Source organism: Caretta caretta, chromosome 7, assembly GCF_965140235.1.
Source record: "Caretta caretta isolate rCarCar2 chromosome 7, rCarCar1.hap1, whole genome shotgun sequence".
NCBI classification, from domain to species: domain Eukaryota; kingdom Metazoa; phylum Chordata; order Testudines; family Cheloniidae; genus Caretta; species Caretta caretta.
Genome location: NC_134212.1, coordinates 101,376,967 through 101,387,388, shown reverse-complemented (window position 1 = coordinate 101,387,388; position 10,422 = coordinate 101,376,967). Strand labels below are relative to the sequence as shown.

General features: G+C 39.6%; 1 long non-coding RNA gene across 1 annotated transcript in view; it reads right to left on the bottom strand.

The window, feature by feature from the left end:
• Nucleotides 1–1,233: 1,233 nt before the first annotated feature.
• The window catches only part of LOC142072826 (uncharacterized), a 68,937-nt gene continuing 59,748 nt past the window's right edge, over nucleotides 1,234–10,422 (bottom strand). Inside the window, exon 3 of the long non-coding RNA XR_012669413.1 lies at nucleotides 1,234–1,322. This is a non-coding gene — a long non-coding RNA (uncharacterized LOC142072826). The remainder of the gene's footprint in view (nucleotides 1,323–10,422) is intronic.

Below are 10,422 nucleotides of genomic sequence, written 5' to 3'. Positions count from 1 at the left end.
TCTTTCGCCCTTCAAACTCTACTCCCTCTCACCTCATCACCCCAGATTCCCCTGATCCCAAATGATCATCCCTCACCTTATGATTCTTTGCCCCTGCTTTCAGATGGACTCCTCCTCATGGTTCTGTCTCTTCTTTAATCTACAAAGCAAGGTTCTGCAACTGATTCAGGAGACAGCTAACTTTAAGCCAAGCTCCTGCCACTCTCCCAACTCTGCTTTCAGTTCTGGCTCTGTGTGCCAGCAGCCCAAGCTCTGCTCACAGCAGGGTGGGTTGGGAGCAGCAGGCACATTAAACCAGCTCTGGGCAAGTGTAGTTGCAGTCCCAATGGAACATAGTCAGAGATGCAACAGGATGCAGCAACAGAAACTCAGCTGCCAGAGTACTGTTGCGGCTTAAATCTTTTGAGCTGTCCTAATGGGGTCCCTGCAGTGTCAGGCATCTGTGTACCATGGAGGCTGCAAGGGAAGGATTTACATTCCTGAATACGAAAGCTAAACCTAGGAGTTCTAACTCCCAGTTCCTCCCTCCTCTCCCACTCAAACTCTAACCAAGAGAGCACGCAACCCCTGAGCTAAAAGGAAGATATGTTGGGATGCAAACGGGTGGGATGGGGTGAAATCTCTGGATGTATTTGGACATCTTTATGATGGGCTAGTAAACCTGTACTTTATTATATAGATTGCTATAGGGTTTTGTGTTTCTCTCTCTCTCTTTCTCTCCAAAATATTGAGACAATTTGGCAAGAAATATTGAGGACCCTTTGTATCCCCTGATGGCTCACTTGGAGCCATCAGAACCAGCTCCACTTTCAGTGGACCCTCGGAAGAGTCTCTAGAAGCAGCTTTGCTAGGTGGGCACAGTGTGCAAATTTAGCACCATCCTTCATGATTTACACCAGCTTTGCAGCTACCCTACATTATACTCCACCTTTCGCAAGTTACATGCTCCCTGCCAGGTAGTTTAGATTCAAAAGTATACTTTAATCATAGTTTAGCTGCTGAGAACTGAATATGATCCAATAGGACTACTCCTGTGAGTAAAATTAGCAGTATTTGGACATTCATTACTCCAAGCATGACATTAAGTGTTGTTTGAGTTTTGCAACAGTTTAAATTTGTTTGTATGACCTGTGAAAACTGTCTTTCTAACTACAGAAAGGTTGCCGCTCCTCCAACAAAAGGTCAAACAGTATTTCCAAGCAATGAATGTAAACAGTACGTATTTTACCTTGCGCTGTTTTAATGTTGCAGTTCTCATATATCCTTATCCTGGCAAAGTCGAGCCTGAATAGCTATTTTGCCTGGCGCATAACCATATTTGCCTGGGAGGAATAAAAACAACACATTTTGGAATTCCAGTGGCATTTATTTAAAATAAAAACAAGTTAGGAGTAATCCATTGTTGGAAAGTAGGGCATTTTAAAAGTATAGTTTGCTAGAGAATTAAAATAATTTAGCATTGAATATTAAATACTAGTATAGTACATTTTATGTGACTGGCAATTGACAAATCAGAGCCTAAGAGAAACAAACTGTTGATCAAAAGCATAGTTAGTCTTTTTCAGCATGCTGCTTATGTAAATGCAACATCAGTATTAAAAATACGCCCTTAGTAATGTTTATCTCAAAACTGTAAAGTTCATCGGTTATTAGATATTGTTTTAATGCACACAGTATGCCTCCACAATATGGCAATAAGTCCCAAAGACGTATGTAAAATATCTTTTTTTTATCATGTCTAGATTTGTAGACAAAAGTAATCACTAAAAAGCCACTGGCTACAAAAACTGCAAACAAAATGAACCTTTTAAAAGCTAATGACTTAAGGGTGATTTTACAGACATAAAGTATGTTAGGGGCTTACACTATTTGTCATTAACACATATTTTGAAAGCTTGGCTAATATAATGTGACACAAAATTAGTCAAACACAATTCATGCAATATTGTTTAATTTTACTCCTCATTTAACGTGGTTTTAAGCAAAATCATTATGTCACATGATAACATTCACTTGAACAAGAAATAGTTTATAATGGTCTCTCCATTTAGAAATGAGTTATTATGAGCTACATGCTGAACACATTCTTAACTATGAAAACTATAAAGCTAATAGCTTAATCATATTTTGACAACATCTACGTACTTTATGCATTATTTACAAGAAAGATATAAAAATGAAACCACTGAATATCTCACACCATACTTCACAGTCATAGTTAACTGGTTAAAAATATAACACATTTATCTTCTAGTGGTTTTACATTTGCATAGGGATATTTGCATACCATGTTGTGATGTGCTCTTAATGTAAAATTTAACCTTTGTACTTTCTCTCTGATGTGTAAGGTATACTCATTAAGTTAAAAATAATGGTAAAAATAGTCTGCTAGTGAAATACAATTCAAGAATGATTCCCTTGAGCTGCAAGGAAAGGTGAAATACATGTGGGAAAATGTGTAATTGAATTTATTTCTTATTTTTTATATTTTCATTTTTACTTTTCAGGGACTGAGAGCAATATGACTGGTATTTGTCAACCATGTGAAGTACACAAAATTTTATCTTAATTATTCAACCCTCTAACATCCCCTTAATCCTGTATGAAAGGAAGATTACATTTCAACATATAGATGTAAGCCTCTAAAATGTATGATATTAATTCCATGGTCATTTACTGTGCTTTGGGACTTTGTAAGAGATGCATAAAGCACAATTTATTTTGTTGTTATTGAACCTTGGACGAAGTTTATAAGCTTCAGATCTGATCCAATTCCCTAAAATTCAGATGCTAATTCTGATCTTTAATTTGAAACAAGGCTAATAATATTGACTTCAATATCTGTCTAAAAAAACTGCCTAATTATTTTTCAATTACTTCTGTCTTGTTATGGCTAGGCTTTACACACTAAAATAACCTGTTTATTTCCAAAGAAATACATGAATATTAAGGACCTGAAGAATGTATGATCCACCAGGAACGCGACTTATACACCTAGGAATATATATGCAATATACAGTAGTTTAGCAGCTTGACTGCTCCAAAGTAGTTAATAGCTGTACCTTGTATTCCTTCCTTTCCAAAAATTCATCCATGTACTCCCATGAACTCATACTTCTGCTACTGAGTTCTCCAATTTGTTCATACTCTAAAAACCCTTTGTGTAAAGAAATTCTGCATGAATTGCTTACATACTGTAATTGAAACATGTTTGTTTATTTTTTCCTTTTTAGGCAGATCTAGTGTTGGAGTTTCTCTACTCTGACCCACCAATGACCTCTAATGTTGACCTCCAAGGACTACTTTCTCTTTTGGTAAGGGATAATTCAGTCTCCTTGGTGTGCCTCCTGGGCACAGTCAAAATTATATCTCGTGATTTTGTGATGTGGACTACTGTCTACTAAGGACTGAACTAATGCCACTATATTCAATTAATTCAGGACCTCAAGATGGCCTTGAACTATAGTCCCAGATGGTGAATGACTATCTCCAGTTAGCTACCCAGTTCCCTGTGGAATGTGCACCTTTAATAAACACTACTATTTAAAAATAGACACAAAGCATATAAAATATGTAAATGTATGTATACATTTGATAAAGTGAGTTATATTCCAGTCTCTAGTTCACTTTAGTATAGATAAAAATACATAGAGAATTCCTGGACAGTATATAATTGCTTTACCATCCTTAACAAACAAATGATTTGAAACGAAAATTATATCATCACAGAACGTTTTAAATAAATAGTAACAGGCTCTATTTCCTGAGTAGCAGGTTCACTGTATATACTGAAGAAATGCAGTATTGAACTTTTACTCATTTACTTTATCATCTGGACTCCTGCGATATGCGCCAGTGATTGCTCTTGTAAAGGTTCTTACTGAGGTAAATAAAACTGTAGAACCTTAGGAACATGCTATTATTACACCACACAGCTAAGCTGTACAGAACAGGAAATAACTCTCTGAGGGATAAATTACATGTGATGAGGGCCAAAAGAATACAGTTCCTATTTCAGGAAGTCTTCCAGGCAAAAGCAGAGATTTGGCAGTTTTAGCGTTCCTTTCAAGACAATACACGTACACCAAAAACATTATTCTTCACAGAGTACCCCAGAGGCCTTTCCAATCATCTGGATGCTCGTAGTTATTCCATTCCCTCAAATTCAACACAGATCTTCTTTATTAATTTTAATTTGTCATCAATAACCTGACAGGCTCTCTTTCGGCAAGAAATACTGTATTAACTGTTTCACTCACTGTGGCAGCTATTAAAAATGTGATAATGATTAGCAGTAATGAGGTCAAATAGAATAATGTGAGTATAAGTTGCTACCAGCGAAATATATAACACAAGAGGATTTATTATGTTCACTTGCTGAAATGTAATTTAAAAACAGGATATTACCACCTGCTATGCTGGCTCATAGGGTTATCCAGATCATTTAAGCATTTCCTGCTAATATGTTTATTTGCTTCTGGCAGATATTACCACTACTGTATTTCAAATAACTACAGTTAAAACAAAGTTAATTGTTGCTATCTACTTAATATAAACAAGATTATGTAAACAAATCATGAGATAATTAGCTTCATCAATGATAAATAAAATGATTTGAGCATCAATATCATCTGGAGAAAATGTACAACAATATTTAAGATTGTATGCAATGAATCAATCTTTCTTAACAGCTAAACTTGTGATTAAGAAACCTTGTTGCCCCTTAAATATTGTAAGACCAGAGCTGTTGAAATACTGTTTTCAGATATGATAAACCTGTAATAGATATAACCTTTAGACACATTGAGTGAAATGTTAAAACTTTGCCAATGCAAGAAATCTACAGATAATCTCATTATTCACCTATAACCTCTAAAAAGATTTAAGATTTAGATGTCTTTATATTACTTTTCAATATGTTGATCTAAATATAATAATCCCAGGGTTTTGACTGTAGTAACACAGAACAACCTGACAGGAACCTGGATGAAACTGTAGCTCTGCCTGATCTACAAAAGCTTTTTTAGATTGGGGAGATAAGAATTTAATACAAAAAAAAAGCTCTTTCTCACTTGGTTGAGCTTTAATTTTGAGCAAAAAAAAAAAAAAATTATGGATGCAAGGCCAGATTCTGGCTCCTTAGTTTGGTTTAAATCCACTGAAATAAGTGGATATTCTCATCTTTAAACCTGTGTAATGTAGAGCAGAATTTGGTCCGAGGACTTTGAAATTGTTATACCTTGTGAAGAACTGGTTTCAAAATCGAAGTCCCTCTAGATAAAGGAGATATCATCCGGATTATTTCTTCTGTGAAATATGTACTATAAATTGGCTCTTGGCAGTTAATCCCTACATTACAGATCTTTTAAGTGTAAACTGCCTGACTAGTATTTTCTATTGTTTGGCCTTTCCATATACTATTTTGAAGAGTAATAACATATTAATTACAAATGAACAAAAAGAGAAGTAAAAAGGAATAACAAATGAGTGACTGTTACAGGTCATGTTAAAACCATAGAATGGATAGATGTTTTGGAAACAAACAGAAAAAATATAACTGTCTTTTAATTATGTCTATTTAAACTAATAGATTTTAATTTATTTTATGCTTCTTTATGCTACCATACTTGCACATGTCTGTTGAATAAATCTTGCCTATAAAAGTGATATACCCTGAGACGTATAGAAACTATATTCAAAAATAAGTTCCATAAGTATCACTTTAAATTATTGCTATAGAAGAAAGTAGTAAAAAAATAAGAATTTTGAGTAATTGTAGGAGTGTAACCTGCAACTACCATTAACACTATGATGTAAAGGCTTTCTCTGCCTGCATCTTCCTGAGCACACTAGAGGGGAACCAGTGCTGCTGATCATGTCATAAAGACATGCAAAGATACCAGGAAAAAGGATTGCCTATTTTGACATTTTTGCAATTTAAAGCAGGGTATTTCACCCAAAGCAAGCAGTGCAGGAATATTTTGGACTAAAACCTGTTCACCTCATTTGAGTAAGGAAAGCTGATGGTTCCCTGTTCACAGTGTTCTTCCAAGCACTAGAAACTAAAATAGAAAGATCCTGATCCACAGTTACATTGGGACTGCTCACGGAATTCTAGAGTCAACCTTTCTGGTCTTGGCTGGATCACCTCACTATAGGGGGATCCGCTGATGGTGTAGAAGTGGCTTAAAGGCTCCCATGCCTTCTCCGCTCACTCACTGTAGGAGACAAGGCTAGGGTTTTCCCTGCACCCCAGCAATTCCTAGCTGCTGTATGAGCTCACTGGGGTCATTATTAGTCAACATAATTTACCCACCAGGGGACCATCCCAGCACACAGTCAGCGCACGATCCAGGGAATGCAAAGGCCAATAGAAGCCATCTTTGCATCATCACCTTCCCAAGTTACATTTTGTACCCCTCAGCAAAAGCCGGAGATCAGTGATGTTATCTGTACAAAATTCAAATGATTGACAATGAGTTTGGGGTGTGCAGGGGTGATAGTTGGATCCCGACTGTTAAACACTGCATGTTAAACACTGTACATTGTGAATATAAATTCAAGATCTTTGCTTTCACCATAAGAAAACAATAGCTAGAGCTGTGTTACTGGATGAAGTCACTAGAGACTATTCTGTCTAAACACTTTTTTTGTATAACCATACCAGTTAGCTTTCCAAGGTTACTGTTTGCCTGATGTAATAACAACCCCGACTTTACATATCAGATAATTTGAATCGATGATAGATACAATGTTTGTAATTATACATCAAGCAGCACTTGTATCTGGCATTTATTTGTGTTGTTGCTTTGGCAGGTTCTTCTAGAGATTCTTCTCATCTGACATGTCAGGTCTACTATCAAAGAGGAATAATGAATTCACTTTTACTGTTAGGAAAGCTGAATGCTATTACCCATGTATTTGTCACCACCCTGCAGATCCCAGCCTCCAATCTGCCATCTGGATGGATGCTACAAAGTTAAGAGCTAGGGATGTGAAATTCTCAGTAACTACTTGCTGTCACCTATTCTTGTAAGGATCCTGTGATTTTCTTTTATTTTGATGAGAAAAAATGAGGCAGCTGCAGTAGTAATAAAAAGGAATATCAAGTAGCTACTTTCTGGCAGATTTTTCACTGGTATAGGTACAGTAGTGGTGGGTTTGGGGTTTGTTTTGGGGGGACTGTTTGCAAATATGTACACTGGGATCTCACACTGTAAAGCTATAGTATGTTCTTTGAAAAAATATCCTTTTTAGAACCTTGTGTAAGGGGACTGTTGCCCTCTTACTAACAGTCAGTGGGGGTGTTTTGGTTGGCTAGTTCCCAATACTAAAAGGGGAAGGGTCTATGGGAAATCAGAACCCTGAGACTGACAGCCCCCAGGAACAATGGGGAGAGGCCAATGCTCCAGGTCAGCTTGAATGACACGGTGAGCAGGCTAATCAGAGAATCAGGAGGCCAGGGAGGTCCCGTCCTCCGTGTGAGCAGGAATTGCCTGGGTCAGACAGAGCGGGGCTGAGCTAAGAAGAAAGCAGGGGCCCGAGCTAAGCTAGGGAGCAGAGCTGGGCCAGATCCAGAGGGACCAGGAAAGCAGCCCCGAGAGAGCAGACCCTATCCTGGGAGCAGAGCTGCAGCCCCAAAGCCAGAGGCACAGCCCAGAGAGAGCAGACTTGCCCTGGGAGCAGAGCTGCCGCAACCAGAGCCAGAGGGGCCAAAGAAGCTGGCCAGGGAACTGGAGGCAGAACAGCAGCAGCAGCAGAAGTGCAGAGACAGAGTGGTGGAGCTGGGGCTGGAGCAGTCTGGAGGTGGGTGTGGTGAGCAGCTGGGGAGAGCGAGGGGGACCCTGGGCAGCAGGCCCAGCACAGGGAGACGCCTCAGCCAAGGGGCTCTGCAGGCCAGGCTTGGATCGTAACCCCGACAGGGCAGGGCGATACCGGGCAGAAGGGTCCTACCACTTAGAGCCTAAGAGCGTGTGGCCACCACCAGAGCAAGTGTCCAACCCACAGCATCCCTGCAGCACAGCCAGGGCCTGAGAAGGAGGCCTGGGACTTACAAGGAACAGACTGTGAACTGCCCAGATATTCCAGAGACACAGTTTGTGATATTCCCTGCCACAGAGCGGGTTGATGTGTTTCCTTTAACTTTTCCCATTTTTCCTTATTCTTTTTAAAATTAATTGTTGACTAAATAACTTGCATTTGTTTTAACTTGTGTGTAATGATCAGTGGGTCAGAGAAGTGCCCAGTGCAGAGAAAGTACCCCGGAGTGGGGACATCTTAGCCCCTCTCCTAGGTGACCACAGCAGGGTTGGGGGTCGAGCCGCCCAGGAATCCTGGGCCCAGCCTTGTTGGGGTTACGAGGACTCTGCCAGACAGGAGAGCGGAAGGGAAGTCCTCAAGGGCCGGGAGGCCACTGGGTAAAGGAAGTGGGAGTGAGGACTCAGATCCTTTCGCTCGCCCACTTCACCGGGGTAGTGCAGAAGCCAGGAAAGTTCCCCACAAGAGTGGGACTATTTCCCCGCTTACACTTGCATACCGGTTAGCAAAATAAAAAAATGAAAGCAGATTTGCATGCCCCTTATTGCACACATACGTTATATATTTATTCTATAATATTGTCCACCATATGCAATATATTTTTTAAACAAACACAGTGTTTAGAAAGTGTTACTGTCGTCCAGTCACCATGGTTCTGACGGTTGTTTTGTATTACTGTAAACATCCTCTGTCATTCTGATCATAAATGTTTCCAGAGAAACAAGGGTGGGGTTACACTTTGGGAATCCTCAGTGCAAAAGTTTAGCTTTGCAAGTCAAATTAATTTATAAAAAATGTTTAAAAAACCCAGAGTCACTAGAAATGCAATGAGTGACAACATACTGGGTCTGAAGTAACTATTTAAATCAATTTAGTTACACCAGGATTAATTATAATTAATTGCTATTTAACATTTTAATATAGTGCCATTGGTGCAAATGGTGATAAACACAGAGTGAGAAAGATACAGTTCCTAACAGCCCAGCCCATACAATCTAAGCTGCATGTGAAGAATTTGGCCTACTATCTAGAAATACTATCAGAGATTTTGCACAACTGGTCAAATGATTTTTAACATTTCTAATGAAGAATGTGCCTCTATCCCACAATATAGGTGTAAAGCATCCTAACCAGTGGAAAAGGTGCAGTACCATAGGGATAAGCCATGGAGCTAAATGCAGATGGGCTCTGCACACCATATGCTGTGGACAAAACTGTGAGATGGTTCTCTCCACAGCAGCCTTCACAGCTGCAGAGGGGATTTGGAGGCAAGGCAGGGGCATGACCACTGGGTGTGAGACTATGCAGAGCAAGCAGCCAACCCCCACTGCTACCAGTGTGAGCACAAGTGCCAGCCTTGGAGTGCTGGTATGGGTGTGCTAAAGTTGAGGAAAAAAACCCTGTGCCTTGTAACCCCTGCAAAGATCCCGTATGCAAGAGTTGTGTCTGGATTTGTGAAGGGGACCAATATTTAACCCTTAATAAATACCGTAGACATTCTCTAAATTTAACCAGGACTTGCCCATAGTTTCTATGACAGTCTTTTAATAATTTGAGGGTTTTTATATGTCAGACCACATAAAATTGCACTTTTCTTCTTACATTTCAAAACCAAAATGTTCTCCTCAGGATTTGGTACAATATTGTAGCCCTCAGAGGGTTGCCATTTTAATGCCCACAGCTGATTAGGGGCATAGGTTGCAGATGTGTATTGGACCTATATCTATCAGTCAGGCAGTTAGCCAATCAGATTTACCCAGGTCTGGCCCTGGTATTGTACAGCCCAAATTGTTGGGGAACAAGTATCATGGTTATGACAAATAAGAGGATCAACCGGGTGAATACATTTTCTCTCTGGTCTCTGCCCATGAAGGTTCCACTTTGGGCCAATATAGTCAGGGATGCAACCCCATGCTCTGGGTGTCCCTGTCCTCTTACTGCCAGAAGCTGGGAGTGGACAACAAGGGATGGATCACTCAATGATTGCCTGTTCTATTCATTCCCTCTGAAGCACCTGGCATTGGCCACTGTCAGAAGACAGAATATTGGGCTAGATGAACCATCAGACTGCCCCATTATGACCGTTCTTATGTTCCCCTAACTGACCTTCACATTTTGAGTTTGTCAATGCTTCCACGATCACACTGTTCTGTAGAAAGTCACTGCTGGTTATCTGACTGCAATATAACATTCTCAGTGAATGACTTGTTTTTGAAAGATGCTATTGTACCATATTTCACTGTCTCATTTTATTGCTCAACAGTGTGTTCACGTGGACTATCCCAGAGATCACATCTGGCCACTTCTGGTGTCAGGAGGACATTTCCTGATAGTTTTCTCCACCTTAATTTAGTACACACTCAAGTTATATTCTTCCCTCCAACA